General features: G+C 40.3%; 1 protein-coding gene across 11 annotated transcripts in view; it reads left to right on the top strand.

Moving 5' to 3' along the window:
* The window catches only part of POU2AF2 (POU class 2 homeobox associating factor 2), a 484,065-nt gene that overhangs the window by 108,603 nt on the left and 357,748 nt on the right, over nt 1-17,714 (top strand). The window lies entirely within an intron of this gene.

The following is a 17,714-nucleotide window of genomic DNA, read 5'->3' as shown; positions in this document are numbered from 1 at the left end:
GCAAACCCCGCTGCTAGAGGCCTTTGGAGAAGTGACAGTTCTGTCATTTGGTAAAGGTGGCTTTACGAGCTGCTTATTTGAACACGATTCATTGTAAAATAAATAGGCTTGGGAACTAAATGGCCCCACTGAGAAGAGCTGAAACCTGTGAGGAATGCCCGAGGCAAGGGTCAAAAATGAAGTGGTCTCTGAGGCGTGTGGGGAAGAATGAAGAATGCCATGCAAAACTCAGGGTAGCTCTGTTCAGGGACAGGAAGTGTTAGAATAGTGCCTAGTAAGAGCTGGAGCCAGGGACTTGGCAATTTATCATTTGTGTGAAAAAAAAAAATCCTGGGCCCATTCCATTGAACATCTTTATGAAAGTGTTTTGTGGTTTGGAAGCACTGCAGTTTCTGCGCACTCTGTCTGACTTCCAGTGGAGAGCTAGGGGTCTGTCCATCATTTACACCTCCTCGGTCTCCTGCTCACAAGCCAATGGTAATGCCTAAGGGGATTGCATCCATTTCCCCCTACAATAATTTATCTTTCGAGAGCCTCAAATATTCCTTTGATTGAACAGCCACACTCCATAACAAATCTGTGTCTGTCCAAATCTCTTCTCTTAAGACTTCTCAGTATTGACTGAGTCATGAACGGAAGCCTTTCTTCTTTCTTCCTTACCTTTTCTTTAAAATTCCTGGTCTTCTGAATTCATAATCAAAACATAATTTCTGTTGTGTTCTTACTATTAAACACACTGGAAATACGACAGCTTTTAAGGTGTATCGGGAGTGGGGCCAGGAAATCTGATTTCCCCCTTGTAGGGGACTGGATCAGGCAAGGTCCCCGAGACCAAGATTGGTTTTAAGGACACTGGTCACCCAGATGTAGATCCAAGTGGAAGCTGATATGAAACTCTGCTTAAGAGAAGAATGGAAGATTTACAGTCAGAAAAGCCATTCCAGGCATTCATTCTGAAAACTGAGAGCAGAGCAAGGGTGCGGGGTCCATTTGAGCGCCTGGAAAGGTAGGAGCTTGAAGCAAGAACGGCACCTAGGACTCATTTGTATTGGGTGCTAACCGTGTGGTACTATGAGCAAAGTCAGAGCAAATAAGAACAGATTTGGGCAGTGTTCTATCCTGTCTGTTTTCAAGCTTCACCCAGTGAGAAATGATGTTCCTTTTTTTTTTTTTTTTTTAATTCACTAGAGCACTTACTGTATCAAAGATTGGTTAAATAACATTAATTAATTGACTTTTAAACATTAAGCAATAAATGATGCCTGGTTTGGGGACTAAGATAATATAATTCATTTTAATTTTTTGAGAATTAATAATCTGCATGGTATCATTCAACTAAGGACACAGAGTTCATCAGAACTACCTGAGTGACATCATTTACTTTCCAGACTGGATCATAGGTGCCTATTGATTGTTACTTCTACAATAGTACCCTTTAAAATTCTTCTCATTTCACTTTTTGCATTGATCCTTTTTGACTTCTAGTAATGGTCAATGACTCTTAGCTGATTTTTTTTAAGTGCAAAATCTCTCTCAAACCCCCAAGCCAAAAATGCTTTGTGTCGCTCCAAAGGGCCCCTTTACTATTGCTATTGTTACCTTTGCCAGATGTTCTGGCCATGGTTTTCTGAATACCTTTGAAATGTGATCACCTCTGACATATCAGAAAAATAAAAAATCAGGAGACATCTCATCTATGCAGCTGATTCCCAAAAGCTTCCCTGGAGACACTGAGCATGCCTAGATCCAGATGAGGATATATGATCTGAGCTGCCAGTAAGGCTAGGAATTAATAGATCCAGCAGCAAAGAGAAGGCAGCTAAGCAAAATGATGCATGACATATCGTGGAGAAAAGGCCTCAGCTGGAGGGCAGTCAAACACTCACCCTTACTGTTGGAAGTGGTCATGCAGACGGCAGTTAATAATACACAGCAAGTGTTGGATCAGATTTACTTCTATACCCTGAATTGTACCACAAGCACAAACAAAAGATGAAAACAAAACCTTGTTCCAGGGTGGAGGTGGGTGGGTAACACTCTGAGTTACAGAACTATCTTAGCAAAAGAAATTTAATGAAAAAGAAACCTTCTGGAGCTTAGTTATACTTGGGAGGATTTCACACAGAGACACCTGCAGCGAAAAGCTCCCAGATATTTCTCCAGATTTTGTATTCTAGAGGTCCAGATGCCTTTCATTTGAGCTGGGTCCTGAGTCTTAAGAAATCTGTTTAATACCTAGTAGTGCAATTGCTGGGTCGTAAGGTAGCTCTATTTTTAACTTTTTGAGGAACCGCCATACTGTTTTCCAGAGTGGCTGCACCAGCTTGCATTCCCACCAACAGTGTAAGAAGGTTTCCCTTTCTCCACATCCAGTACTAGGTATTTATCCAAAGGATACAAGCAGTGATTCAGAGGGGCACATGTACCCCGATGTTTATAGCAGTAATGTCTACAATAGCCAAAATATGGGAAGAGCCCAGATGTCCATTGACAGATGAATGGATAAAGAAGATGTGGGGTGTATGTCATACACACATGCACACACACAATGGAATATTACTCAGCCATCAAAAAGAATGAAATCTTGCCATTTGCAACAACATGGATGGAACTAGAGGGTATTATTATGCTAAGTGAAATAAGTCAGTCAAAGAAAGACAAATGCCATATGTTTTCACTCATATGTGGCATTTAAGAAACAAAACAGATGAACATAGGAGAAGGGAAGGAAACATAAATAAGATGAAAATTGAGAGGGAGGCAAACCATAAGAGACACTGAATTCTAGGAAAAAAACAGGGTTGCTGGTGCGGAGGTGGCTGGGGGATGGGGTAACTGGGTGATGGACACTAAGGAGGGCACATGATGTAATGAGCACTGGGTGTTATATGCAACTGATGAATCACTGAATTCTACCTCTGAAATAATAAAAAAAAAGAAATCTGTTTAATAGAGGACCCATAACTTGGGAGGACAGGCTCTCATAGCACCCATTACAATACTACCAGAGGTGGTGGCTCCTTTGTGAGTAGTGTAGACAGTGTGGTATTCTTAAAAAAATACTCAGTATACATCATTGAATGCCTGCTATGCCCCAGGCCCTGGGCTAGACATCATTGGGAATGTAACTGTAAGGCATTTGAGAAGCTTGCAGTCTGGAGCAGGAGAAAGAGAACAGGATATTACAGGGAGATTTACTTATCTTAAGAGGAGGTACAGAGTGGATAATAAAAAAGCAGACATCTAAGCTATATTCTTGGGTTCGCGTCTGGGGCTCTGTCATGTTTTAAGGTGAATTACTTAACCTCTTTGGACCTTCGTTGCCTCATCTGTGAAGTGGGTATAGTAATCATACTTCATAAGCTGGTGAAGACAATGGATGAGTTAATATATATAAAGCACTCAGAACACGGCCTGGGATGTAGTGAGCATGTAAGTGATAGTCCGATGGAGAGACAAACGGGTGTGATGGAAATACATACGAGGAGCAGAGCACTTTGTCATGTGGGTGTCAGGGAGGGCTTCCTCCCAAAGAGTGACATCTCAGTTGAGAGCAAAAGGGAGGAGGGGCTAGTGGGTGGGCGGGATGTTTGGAGCCTGGGGAAAGAGGGGGACATGTGTAAAGATGGCGACAGGAGTGATGTTGGCACACATCCCTTCAAATAATTTAATGTTCTCATGTTGCCTGATTCATTTGGCAAGAAACACAGGTTCACAAGTTTGCTGCCTTCACCAGATGACAGATTATCATTTCTCCAACACCTCTTCTGTGAATTGTCCCTGATAGATTTGGTTAGCTGCTCTCCTTGCTGTTTCCATATCCCTTAGTGACACCAGTCACATGACACTGTACTTGTTTACTTATCTGTCTCCCCAGTCAGGCTGTCAGCTCCAGGACGCCAGGATCTACTTCTTTCTTCTCTATCTTGGTGTTCCTAACATCTAGAGCAAGATCTGGTTTATAAGAGGTGCTCAGAGAAGGCGTACTAAACAAGCAATGTAGCTTGGGACAGAGCAGGGACTCACTCTGAAGTGCCCCTTTTTCTCATCTTGTAGCCCTTCCTCAGAGCCCAATCTTAGTTTTTCCCCTTCCAAATGTTCTATCCTTTTCAGATAAAGAATTCTTACAGGTGCAAACGTGTGGGCACAATTTTTCCCTCCAAAATTAAGCAGCTAATTTTTTGCTGCAATGAGGTAATCATTATGAAAGAAAAACAATGAACAAAATATACTTAATATCCACAGATGTCAAAATCCTGAGGAGCTTGCCATACATGAGGAAATTCTCACTATACAGCTACTGTATAAACTCTTGTTTGTTTAGTACAGATAAGTAAGTTTAAACCAACTCATTGGTGGGCATTTGTCTTCTTGGTCCTTCTCTTTCCTCCCTCTTCTTGAGGCTGAAGTTTGGGAGTTTCAACATGCATAGCACTGCTAGACAAAGGACATTTTTCTCCTCACTCAGAACCACTCAGCATCTTTACACGGTTCCCTGAGAGATCATCTGAAGTGCAGAGTCATCCCTAATGCATAATTTCAAAGGCCATTTCCACATCATAAATACCAGATCTTGTGAAACGGGAGCAAGACACGTATTTGGCTTGTTGACTTATTGCACATGCCCTGAATCAGGACAGGAAAAGACCCTCTAAGGTCTTTGAAGGGGAGGCTTGGAGACAGGGAGGTCACGTTGTCATTGCACACGTGGAGGATGCCTCAGACCTGCCATAGCCATGGCCTTGAAGAATGCGCCGACCTCCATGGAATACACAAGAATTACTGATACATGTATTTACTCAACAAGGATTTACTGAGTGTGCACTCTGTGCCAGACATTGACGATACAGCATGTACAGGATAGATAAAGGCTCTGTCCTCATGGAGTTTACATTATCATGGGGAGAGACAGACAATAAACAAATATGGAGATAAACAAGATAATCCCAGATAATGGCAACTGCTCTCAGGCACACAGGGGAATAATATAGAGAATGATTAGGCTCGGGAGGTCAGGGGAGCCTCTCTGTGGAAATGATATTTTAGTTGAGGTAGAATGTTGAGGAGAACATATGAAGACCTGGGCAGGAGGAGAACATTTCTGGCATAAGTTGGTGACAGATCAAGGGCCAGCTCTATGGTTTCCCCATTCCTGCAAGACTCATAAGTCACACTACAAAAAAAAAAAAAAAAAAAAAAAAAAGATGGAGAAGAAAAGGAAGGAAGGAAGGAAGGAAAAAAAGAAATGGATAGCTCGGCCATTTCCAGATGACCTAGGGCCTCTGTGTGGCACAGCTCAGGTCGCATCATGCACATCGCATTCTGATGCCTCCTCGTTTCAATAGAGGTATCAGAGCAAAAGGTCTGAGACAAGAATGGCCACCCCATTGGAAGGCAGAAAAGAGGACTCTTGGGGCTGGAGCAGAGCAAAGAAGAGGAAGAGCAGTTTGATGTGATTTTTATTGTTAGGACATAGAACATAATAAAACTAGCTAACATTGCTACATCTGATTTTTTTAAGTGCATTATCGTATTTGTCACAACAGCTCTACAAAGTAAGTGCTTTTATGTCCTCCTTTTGTAGATGAGGAAACTGAAGGTTAACAGAGCTACGTAGTTGGCCCAAAGTCACATAGCTGTCAAGTGGCGGGGTCAAGTCCGTGTGTGTCCCTTCCAGAACGCAGACTCTTAGGTGCTGTGTCATACTTTGCTTTTGAGAGGTGCTGGCTCCCTAACATCCAGAGGAGCCTGGATGCACAAGTGAACATCCCTGGAGGTCTGATTGTTTTCATTTTCCCTCTGGCCCTTTTAGAAGAGGAAAAACAAGCAAACTGATTTTTCGGTGTGCCTTTTCCTTGTCGATGGAAAGAACGAAAGGGTCTCCAAAGACTTACAGTAACAAAATAAGAAGTAGAATTTAGGGGCCAAAAATGGTAAAACCATGAAGAAGCTATTGAGAATCATAGAAATAGATAGTAAGAGTCCTGCTTGCCCTTTTATTTTGAGTTTCTGGAGGTTCTTTTCTTCTCTCAGAAGGACTTTCCCTTAAGCTAATCCTCTTAGTCTTGAATCATGAGAGTGAGTCAGGATGGGTAACACTTCCTGATGTTTGACTTAATGGCACTCGCAGCTTCCCACACAACATTGTTTTACCATCTCTGAACTCCCGTAGGAACGGCTACGGCGACATCAACTCTGAGACTCTTCATTCAACTAGGAACGTATGCTCAGAGAAAATATAAAATTCTCTATATATGATCCTGCATAGTGAAATTAATGTCACTTCACTAAAAGTCATGGTGTGATGGCAAAGAACTCCCATCTGATCGTTGAAAGAGCTGATTCTTCTGTGTGTCATTTATTCATCCAGTTTTTTAGATGATGTGGGACCTTATCTTGGGAGCCCCAGCCCTCCTCAACCCCAAGGTTTCCTTTTACTTAAAGAGAGTTTCACTTACAAGAAAAGACCACACTCTGGTCTCCTAGAGCGTGTGGACTGTGCACCAGGGCCTAACCTCATAGTAGAAGGATCTGGAGAGCTCTGGAGGGTCCTGGAGCAAGAAAACAGCAAGAAGGTGCCTTGATAAAGCTCAATAATTACTCATTCATATTAAACCTCTGATGAAAGGAAAGGATTTCAGGTAACCGAAAGGCTGGTCAAACTCTGCCCTTGACTTAGGATAAAGGCATTCTGCTGGTGGCCCTTTTTCCTGTAGTGCTTTTGCCACAACAAAGGGGAAAGTGAACTTCAAAGAGCTATGTGCAAGAATTTTATCAGGAGGAAATGCCATAGGATGTGCTTCTTCTCGTCTTACATTTGTAATCACTAATCAAGCATGTTTTAATTAGAGGTCCTCTTCGCATAACTTACCAGAGCTACAGGAACATTAAAAAACAGAAATGAAAACTTAAACTCCTTCAAACAACATATATGAGATTGATAGTCTGATTCTAGAGCAAATTAAAAATTTTATTTTAATTCAAGATAAATATATTTTCTTACATGAGTAAACTAATTTACCTAGAAAGTATTTTCTGCCTTCAAACATTGATTTAAAATGACTTTTTCCTATTTATGCAGCACATTTTACTCATTTCCCCCAGAATGTCTCAAATGTAATGGGAAATTCTCAAAAGAAAGGGAAAGCTAAAAATGAGTCCTAATGCCAGAGTGATGTGCTTTCTGAAACTGCAAAACTGGACACATATTTATATTTACATAAATTATATAAACTAACTCATTTAGTTTTCATAGCTACTCTATGGCATGAGGTTCTTGAACCCATTTTATGGATGAGGACACAGAGGCCGGGTGGATTCCATAATTCTCCCAAGGTCTCACAGCCAGTAAGTGGTAGAGTGGGGAATTTGTCACTATGGTAAGTGGCTTTTCAACGTCATCCGTTCTCTGTCTGCTCTACCACCAATATATTTGACCCCACGCCTCTCCTAGAATATCTGGAGTGTACTGCCGTGCTACTGAAATCCTCACTTTAAAATAACTATTACCATAAACTGGCTGTTCTTTCTTTTGTTGAAACATCTCTTATCCTACAAAAGTAATACACTTTTATACAAGTGTGTATGCTTATCAAATAATGAAGCTATGTTAAGAACAAAAAAACAAGAGCCACGGCCTGATTTTTAAAGGATTTTAGAGGTGATGGATTTGATTGCTCATTTTATCTATGTCTTGTTATTTATTCCCAGTGGTTCTCTGATGACCTTGTTCCGCTTCAGCCGTTCCTCCCCCCTGCCCTCCATCACTGTTCCTCCCTGGCTGGACTGTTTTCTGCAGACACCTGAGATTCCCTGCTAATGCACTAACTAGACGTGGTCTCTTTCTCACCCTTATCTTGAAGGTCCACATGGGTGTCCTCTACACCGTGGATGTTTCCTCCCCACGTAGAGACAAAAACCGAGCAGAGCGGCTCGTATGATAAGACTGTATCCAAGGACCAAACATACCTAAGCAGAGGGAATTTGCTTTTGATTGACATTTTGATGCATTTGTGGGAAAGGTTTGATATTTTAGAACTCTTCAGAAGACATCTCATAGATAATCTAATCCAAAAACCATTATTTTACAGACAAGAAAACACACAGGGTAGCAACTTGTTGCCATGGGATTTCCTTGGGGCTAGCACAGTCAAATTTTAGGCTTTTTCTATGTCCCTGGAACTGGGTAGAACACATACTTTGGCATCAGACAGATAGAAGTTTGAATCCTGGCTCTGTGTGCAAGCGGCCGGCTGTGCGGCCTTGTCAATTCCCCTGAAGCCTTCTGAGCCTCAGTTTTCTATAAAACAGCGAGGATTGTTACGTTCAGTCACCGCCACTGCCATCAGTCTCTCTCATCTAAATCCCCATAATCCCTTGCGTGGTTTCTGAAGAGCCTCCTGGTTTTTACTCCTTGTAATCTGTTCTCCACTCAGCAGCCAAAGCGGACTTTCCTAAAACGTAAATCAGATCAGCCTTCCTTTTCACTAGTTCCAGGATAAAATCCCACAAAGCCTAGCATGAGCTGCCCCCTGCCTTTCTGAGCTTCGCTTCTCTTCGTGGCTCCCCTCCAGCCACACAGACTTCCGTTCTCTTCTGGAACATGCAGAGCTCTTTCTGGCTTGAGAGTCTCTGCATTAGCTGTTCCGGCGTCTAGGGTGCTGCCCGCGTGCTGGTTCTTCCCTGGATTGCTCCATTAACCCCCCACCGTGGTCGCTCTCTACAAAAAGGCCCACATGTTGGCCTTTGTATATCTTATAAACCCTTTCACATTTTTTCCCACAGCATTTATCATTATCTACAATTATCTGGCATTTATTTATTTATATTTATGATTCTATTTTATTGTTTGTTACACTTTGTCAAAGCTGCATTTATTTTCAGTGTTTTGTTGAAAACTACAAGTGTTGATACATTTGTAAACATGAAAATAGTACAAAAGTACAAGAAATGAAACATGCCAGTCCTCTTTACTGCCCAGCAGTAACCACGGTTAAGAGTTTCATGTCTATATGTCAAGACTAACTACACACATAAAAACATTCACACACACACACACACACACATGCCCACAGAGTTTTTTATTTAACCAAAATATAACTATACTGTACATACTGTTTCCACTTTGTTTTTGTTTGTTTGTTTGTTAGTTTGTTTACTGGGTAGCTTGTCTGTACATGTAGGTCTATGTAATTTTTTAAAATATTTTAATCATATTGTTTCGCAATATCATAATTTAATTAAACCATTCCCTCACTGATGGATACTGGGCTGTTTGTTCCTTTTATGCTTTTACGAACAATGCCGCAGTGAACATCCATGTACACATATATCTGTGCCTGGGCCACAAAACCGTCTAGAGGAGAGAGAATAACAGGATTTTTGGGTCGAGGCGAATTTTTAAATTTGAAGAGATACTGTCAAATTGCCTTTTCATGTAATTACCTTGCTTTTAAAAGAAAATGGATTAAGCTTAAATTATCTGTATGTCTTACCAAAATACAAGATCCTTGTGAACAAAGCCCTTATTTTACCAGAGCAGCTTCTGACACACAGGAACACTTCTCAAATGATAGATATTTTTATTAGTAACAATACTAGCACACCTACTCATTTGATGTGAAATCACAGAGGGTAGCAACTTGTTGCCATGGGATTTCCTTGGGGCTAGCACAGTCAAATTTTAGGCTTTTTCTATGTCCCTGGAACTGGGTAGACGAGCACAGGGTGAAGAGTGGGAAATGCTGGGCCAGAAGATAGAAGAAAGTAGCCTGAAGAAGTCTGATGGGCAGAGCCAGGGCCACGGGGGTCAATGGGAGTAATGTGAGTACTGCCAGCATCTGGAGTCTGAACTGTGCTCAAACACTGCCTCATCCCCAATTCTGCACCAGGGAGTTAGACGTAGGACAGGGAATGCTGGGTATTGCCATCTGGGGCTCTCAGTTACCAGGTACTTTTGACTTTGGCTAGAAGAAGCTTCAAGCATCTGCTTCAGGCCATGTTAGACCCTGAGGCTCCATCACCAGATCAGCCATGAAACTTGTCAGGAAAATAAGAATTCAAAGGAGGAGAGCCAAAATAGCACATTCACAGAATACAAGAGCTTTTGAACTACGGTCCAGTGCTTTGGTGATCCAATTGCAGGTCCTTGCTCAAGCCTAAAGTCTTTCTGCTTAAAGCGGGTCTGAGAAAGTAGTTAGTAAAGGCAGGAAAGAACTGCTCATCCCAGGGCAAAGGCCTGCAACGCCGGAATCCCGAGGTGGGCAGCAAGGAGTTGCCGTGTTCACAGGAGGGTGGCCTCTTCCACACCTTCAAGTTGGACACATTCCCCCCAAGCCCAGGTTTATTGAGATATAATTGACATATAACACTAAGTTTAAGGTATAGCATGATGATTTGATATATGTATATATTACAAAATGATTGCCTCAATACATCTAGTTGACATCCACCACCACACATAGTTACAAGTTTGTGTGTGTGTGTGTGTGTGTGTGTGTGTGTGTGATGAGAACTTTTAAGATTTACTCTCTTACCAACTTTCAAATATGCACTACAGTATGATGACTATAGTCATCATGTTGTACGTTACATCCCAGAACTTCTTTATCTTATAACTGGAAGTTTGTACCCTTTGACTACCTTCACCCATTTTGCCCACCCACCATCCTCCACCTCTGGCAACCACTAATCTGTTCTCTGTATTTATGACTTCATTTTGTTTTGTTTAGATTTCACATATAAGTGAGATTACATGTATTTTTCTTTCTCTGTCTGACTTATTTCAATTAGCATAATGATTTCAAGGTCCATCCATGTTGTTGCAAATGTCAGGATTTCCTTCCTTTTTTTATGGCTGAATATATATATATATATATATATATATATATATATATATATATACATATATATATATACACACACACACACACATACAGGCACATATATTTATATTTATATCAAAATATATATTTATATACATCACATTTTCTTTATCCATTCATCTGTGATGGACACTTAGCTGGTTTCCATGCTTTGACTATTGTAAATAATGCTGCCATTATCGTGGAGTTGCAGACATCTCTTTGGGATAGTGATTGTTTCATTCAAATATATACCCATAAGTGGGATTTCTGGATCCTATGGTATTTTTATTTTTCAGTTTTTGAGCAACCTCTGTACTGTGTCCCATAGTGCTTGTACCAATTTATATTCTCACCAACAGTGCACATCCTCACCAGCATTTGTTGGCTCTTAATTTTTGATGACAAATTCATCTCACTACTCTTAATAATTAAACTCATTTCTTGTGCTCCTTCTGATCACTATCAGTAAAGAGGATGTAGATTTAACATCAGACATTATTATTTCTGATCAGGACCTCAGAGGGCAAAGGCTTCTCTCCTCCTACCTCACCTTGCATTATCCTAATTACAAGCAGGGGGAGTGGCAGGCAGAGGCAAAGAGAGAAGCAGGTTCCCCGCAGAGCAGGGGGAGCCCAATGTGGGACTCGATCCCAGGACCCCGGGATCATGACCTGAGCTGAAGGCAGTCGCTTAACCAACTGAGCCACCAAGGCACACCCATACTCTACTTTCAATTACAGGTGAGGTCAGTACTACCAAATGGCAACCTCCAAGGATGACCTGGGCTTAGACCTTCCTGCATCCATTAGGATCATGATTTAGCAGGGCACGTGGAACTGACACATAAAGTCACCTACGGATGATAATGGAACAAGATAAAAGCAAATAAACACACACAAGTTCAATGGCAACACTGGGGATGGAACACCTGGGCATTATCTGGGACCAGAAAGGAGAGATGCTTAGGGAAGAATTCACCTGTGGCCTCCTTTTTAAGTGGAATCCACAGGAGAATAGGCCAGGTGGAGAAGGGGTAGCATGGAGGCATGTCAGCCTGGCCAAATGGGAGAGAACTGTCAGGCAAGTGATTTCTGCTGTAATCCTAGCTCTGCTGTCTTTCGTCTTGGTCCCCATGGTTTGTGAAGAGATGTCAGTAACCTCTGTGATATCCTGAGCTTTGAATTGTTCTTGAATCTCTCTTCTCCATTGAAATGTAACTGCCTTGAGTCACATTCCCTCAGAGACCTCGTTGTTGCTAGAAGGCAACACATGCTACTGGATTATCAAAAAATCTACCAAACATAAAATAATTCAGACTGTTACCCCTCTCCCTCACACATACAAAGAATGCTCAAGCCTTTGGAAGGCTCACAGATGAGACACCAAGGACAGGGATTCCATTGATTATGACATGCTAGTGAGAAGATAGATCTTAATAGGCAGGCTTATTTGTGTTTCTCTATTGACAAAGTTGTTCTCAATAAGAATTACAATGACAGCTAACACTTTGAACACTAAGTACTAGGCACTCTAGTAGTCAAATAGTCACAACAATTTTTTTGAGGTAGGTCTTCTTATTTACATTTTCCTATGACAAAAAAAAAAAAAAAAGGCTCAGAGAAGTTAACCAAACTCATACAGCTAATAAGTGGCCATGCCAGGGTTTCAATCCAGGTCATTTGGCTTTCTCTTGTGGAAGATACCAATAATACTTCCTCCCAGGCTGGACCAGTTGTTGCTCTTCATTCAAGTAAATGTTTCTGGTTAAGAGTAAGCCTAGTATTAGTAACGTCTTTAATTTCTGGAGAACTGACAGAGGAAATGGGGGGCTTTATCTCAAGGCTAACCCAGTTTTCTACATCTAAAATCCAAAGGGCTTGATGTATCCAAGACCACATAAGGATATCATGAATGTACTCTTGAGTGTTTCTATCTAACTTAATGTCAGTTTCAGAAGAAATAATTCCCAAATAGCTTCAGAATTAAAGTTCTCTTGCCTTTCTAGTGAGAACATTTCAATTGGAGTTAGGTCACCTTAGAATCACATCACTTCTCCACTACTCAAATGTGACATTCCAATACCATCTCTTCAGTCCTGTTTCATTTCTTCTTATCTAGGTAATGTTGGCCATAGCTCCCTGACACTTCCATCTCCAAGGTGAAAAATAAGACAAGTCAAAAAAATCACTCTGTAGTTTACCAGCTTTCCCCCAAGCTTTTTGCTCAGCAAAATTTGCATTCTACAAATCTCATTTCCTCACTAGTTTTTTTTGTTTTGTTTTGTTTTTAATGTTTGGTTTTTTATTTTAGGGGGGAGAGGGAGAGGCATTTTTCAAAACTGTGAAATACAGGGACCTCTCTGTACTATTTTTGCAACTTCCTTTGAATCTATAATCATTTCAAAATGATTTTTTAAAAACTTGTGAAATGCACACATAATAAAGGAGTATGTATGGCTTAATATGTGCCATGTGCCTGCCACCTGGTTAAAAAATATAATATCCCGGGGTGCCTGGGTGGCTCAGTCATTAAGCGTCTGCCTTTGGCTCAGGTCATGATCCCAGGGTCCTGGGATCAAGCCCCGCATCGGGCTTCCTGCTCCGCAGGAAGCCTGCTTCTCCCTCTCCCACTCCCCTTGCTTGTGTTCCCTCTCTCGCTGTGTGTCTCTCTCTGTCAAATAAATAAATAAAATCTTTAAAAAAAAATATAACATCCCCAGTGCATTGGAATCCCACCTCCCACAGTGCCATGTTCCCTTTTCCAGTTGTATTCCCTTATTTCTTCCCCAGGAGGTACCACCTTCCTGACTTCTATGTTTACCATATTTTTTTTTTTTATTGACTTACCAAAAATGTTCATATCTCTAGATAATTGCATGTTTATTAGCTTATATCAATGGAATTATTACGCATTGTATGAACTTTTCTAGGGTTTTTTTATTCCTGAGATTTATCCATCTTATTGATGTAACTGGGGAGGTTATCAGGGGGACATGTTTCACCATTCCCACAGCAAGAGCTGTTTTCAAGGACCTGTTCTTGAGAGATTAAGGTGTTGTTGGGCCCATCTGTATGGTACATGAACTGAATCCCATTAAGGCCTCTACATAAACTTTTAAGATTCTGGTGGGAAGGTGTGGAGAGTTACTTGTCTTGCGGCTCCTCAAGACAAGTCTCATTTATAAGTTCCTTTGCTTGTTAAACTTTCTGCCTACTGACCTGGAGTGTTTGGCTTCTTTCTTTGGTCACTCCTTGCCCTCCATGAACAGGGGCCAGTTTGTGAACTAACAGTCATTTCTTTCTTTTCAGTGCTATATACTATTCCAATTGTTTGATTATTCCCTGGTTCATCCAATCTATTTATGATTGACATTTGGGTTGTTCCCATTGTTTACAATGGTGCTTTAAATATTCTTGTACACATTTTTGAATGCACACAGAGAGAATTTTCTCTAGCATATTTAACTAGGAGTAGAATTAGTGGATCGTAACATAAGCACATATTCTACTTTACCAAGTGATACCAAACAAAAAATCAAAGAGTTTTACCCATTTAGTCTCCCACCAGTACTGGATGAGAGTTTCCATTGTTCTACAGCCTCACCAACACTTGATATTGTCACACTGATTTTTTTCTCTGTCTGATGCATGTGTAATGATGTCTTATTTTTGTTCTAATATATATTCATCTGGTTATTAACAAAGTTGAACATCTTTTCAAGAATTTATTGGCTATTTGAGTTTCTCCTTTATTGAGTGCTCATTCAAGTCTTTTGCCCATTTTTTCTACTGGGTTTTTGCCCCTTATTGATTTGAAAGATTTCTTTTTGTACAGCTTGAATATTAGTAGATTATTGATTATTTGTGTTGCAAAAATTTTCTCTGCTTATGGCTTATGTTTCATCCTCTTTATGGTATCCTTTCAAGAATAGATGATATTAATTTTCATGTTAAATTTTCTCTTCTTACCCTGTTTGTGCTTTTATATCTTAAGAAATCCTTCTAACATGAGGTTGTGAAAATATTTTCCTATATTATCTTCTGAAAAGTCTATAGTTTTGTTTTTCATGAGTATATCTTCAATCCACATAGAATTTAATTTTGTGGATGATAGAAAGTAGAGGTTAAGTTTCATTTTTTCCTCTGTGGATAAACAGTTGGCCCAGTACCTCTCTTAGAAAAGTTGAAAAGTCTATCCTGTCCTCATTGCTTTGACTTCTGTCATAGGTTAAGTACACATCTACGTGTGGGTCTGATTATGGGCTCTTGACTGTGTCCCATCAATTTTTTTGATTCCTGTGCCAGTTCAACACTGTCTTAATTACTGTAACTTTATAATACATCTTGAATGACAGTTTCCTCACCTTTGTTCATCTTTGAGTGATTTGCCTTTCTTGGTCTTTTGAATTATTAGAATCAGATTATCAAGTTCCATTTAAACTATTTTAGAAGAATTGATGTGTTTTTGATTGAGTTTTGTAATCCAGTCCTTGAGTTTGGTCATCTATTTATTTGAGGATTCTTTAGTTTCTGTAATGGACAGAATAGGCCAGGTTATGTTGTAGTTACTGCCAACCTTGAAAGCTCAGTGGCTTAACACAATGTTTATTTCTTGCCTGTGCTACATGTCCATTAGGTCAGCTGGGGATCCACTCTGTGTCATCCTCACTCAGGAACCTGGGCTGATGAAGCATCAACATCTGGTTGTAGGGGTGGTGGGAAAGAAAGATCTCTGAATAGCATGTGGGTTCTTAAGGCTTCCACTCATCTTTCTTCATTCAAAGCAAGTCATGTTAGTCACACCAGGAGCAGGAAAGTATATAGGATGGAAGAAAACCAAACATAATTGTGAACAACAAAGCATCTTTCAATCAAGGTACTTTTATAATTTTCTCTATAACTATCTTGTTATATTTATTCCTAGATGCTTCATATGTTTGACGACATTGTAAATGGTTACAACATTTAATTTTCTATTTGCTCCTGGCATATGAAATGCAATTCATTTCAGTATGCTGATTTTTATTCAGCAACTTTGCTAAACTGTCTTATTAATTTTAATAATTTATCTGTAGTTTATTTAGGATCTTCCATGTACTGGATCAAATAATTTGTGAGTAATAACACTCTCTTTCTTTCTTTCTATTTCTATACCTGTTATTTTCTTTTCTTGTCTAACTGTTTTGGCTAGAATCTCTAATACCATGTTGAATGAAAATAATTATAGCAGACATCATTGTCTTCTTCCAAATATCAAAGACAAAACTTTTCATTTTTCATCATTAAGTATGATGCTTCTTGAAATTTTGTTTATTTGTTTTTGGTAGAAACTCTTTTAATAGATTTCCTACTATACCTATTTTTTTCTGTTGTTGTTGTTTTTTACATCCACATGACTTATTTATTTTATAACTGGAAATTTGTACCTTTTGATCCCCTTCATCCATTTCTCCTGCCCCCTGTCCCCTGCTTCTGGCAACCACCAATCTGTTCTCTGTATCCACTAGCATAGACCAATTTATGGATGGAGGGACTAAGGATAAATGATTTGTCCAAGGTCACACAACTGCTAAGTGCCAAAGCCAGGAATCAACCCAGGCCTGTTTGGCTGCTCCAAACCTTGAACTTAACATCTGCATTATACTGTCTGTCACACCTCAGCTCACACACAACCCACAGTAGAGGGTCCCATTCCGTGGATGGCTCGATTCCAACTCCAAATCTTCAGATTTGGACAGAAGCTCCCAGTTTATAGGTAATGGTTTTTTGTTTCTTTGAGCCTTAACTCTAGACTCATTTTTGACCAGAACTTAAAAATGGAACGGCCAGAGGTAGACAGGACTGGTTAGGTCGAGAGCCAGACCTCTCAAGAGCCATACCCTTCTATCTGGCAGATGCTAAAGAAGTAGCCACAACAGTGAGCAGACAGTCTGAACCTTTCAGGTTTGTGTTTGGATTTAATTCCCTGTTACTAAGCTTCTTTTATGCTGCAAGTAATTTCACGCTTAATGCCTTTTTCTTCTTTTACCTGGAGTGGACATTCTCCTGTAGATATTTGCCTGTGATAGATGTGGGTAGGTGGAGCTTATGGGGGTTGGTAGGTGTCCTAGGTTTTAGTCAATTTGAAAATTAGTTCGGTCATTAGTCATGAATTTTGTCTGGGTGTGAAGAGATCTTTTAAAAAGAAAGAAGTAGTTGGGATTGGCAAACCTGTGCCGTTTTTTCTTAGAACATTTATAGTGAGAATACTGGAGTTCTCTGCCTTTCCCATACTTGCTATGTAGGTTTTATCTAATGATTCTGGACATCAGGGAGGGGACTATGATTCTGAATGTTGTCCTCTCATTTTAAGAAGTTGGAGTGCCTTGACCCTAGTAGATGATTTATTATCCCCTCAAAAGAGGTCTCTGAAGATAGCCCTTTCTTCCTCCTGCCCCAGGATGAGCTCTTTGAATCTGTGGTGAGAGTCACATATAGAAACTCAAGCATCTTATCTCCCCTCTCATCCCTCAGCTGCTTTCCATGAGAAGTGTCATTGTAGAGACTGTGAGATAGGGCAGTGGTGGGGCTAACCCAGGAGGGGCTGCAGAAAGTAAATAAGAGCCTAAGTCTTAAACACCTGGGCTAGAGATACCACATTGTATGTTGTCTGAATTATTGGTGGGAATCATGAGATGAGTAAAGTTTCTGAAGATTCTTTTTACCAGGTTGGTGTCTGTATTCGGTACATTATTCCATAATCCCAAGTCAAAGCTGTCATTGTGTGCATGCATGTGTGTGTGTGTAGGGAGGAGAGACACAGAGAACACATGTTCCTATGATAGCACGTGAATGGATTTGAAGAGAATTT

The sequence above is a fragment of the Halichoerus grypus genome, chromosome 11 (assembly GCF_964656455.1).
Source record: "Halichoerus grypus chromosome 11, mHalGry1.hap1.1, whole genome shotgun sequence".
In the NCBI taxonomy this organism is placed as follows: domain Eukaryota; kingdom Metazoa; phylum Chordata; class Mammalia; order Carnivora; family Phocidae; genus Halichoerus; species Halichoerus grypus.
The sequence above is the reverse complement of the archived record's forward strand: the minus strand, read 5'-3'. Positions and strand labels throughout refer to the sequence as shown.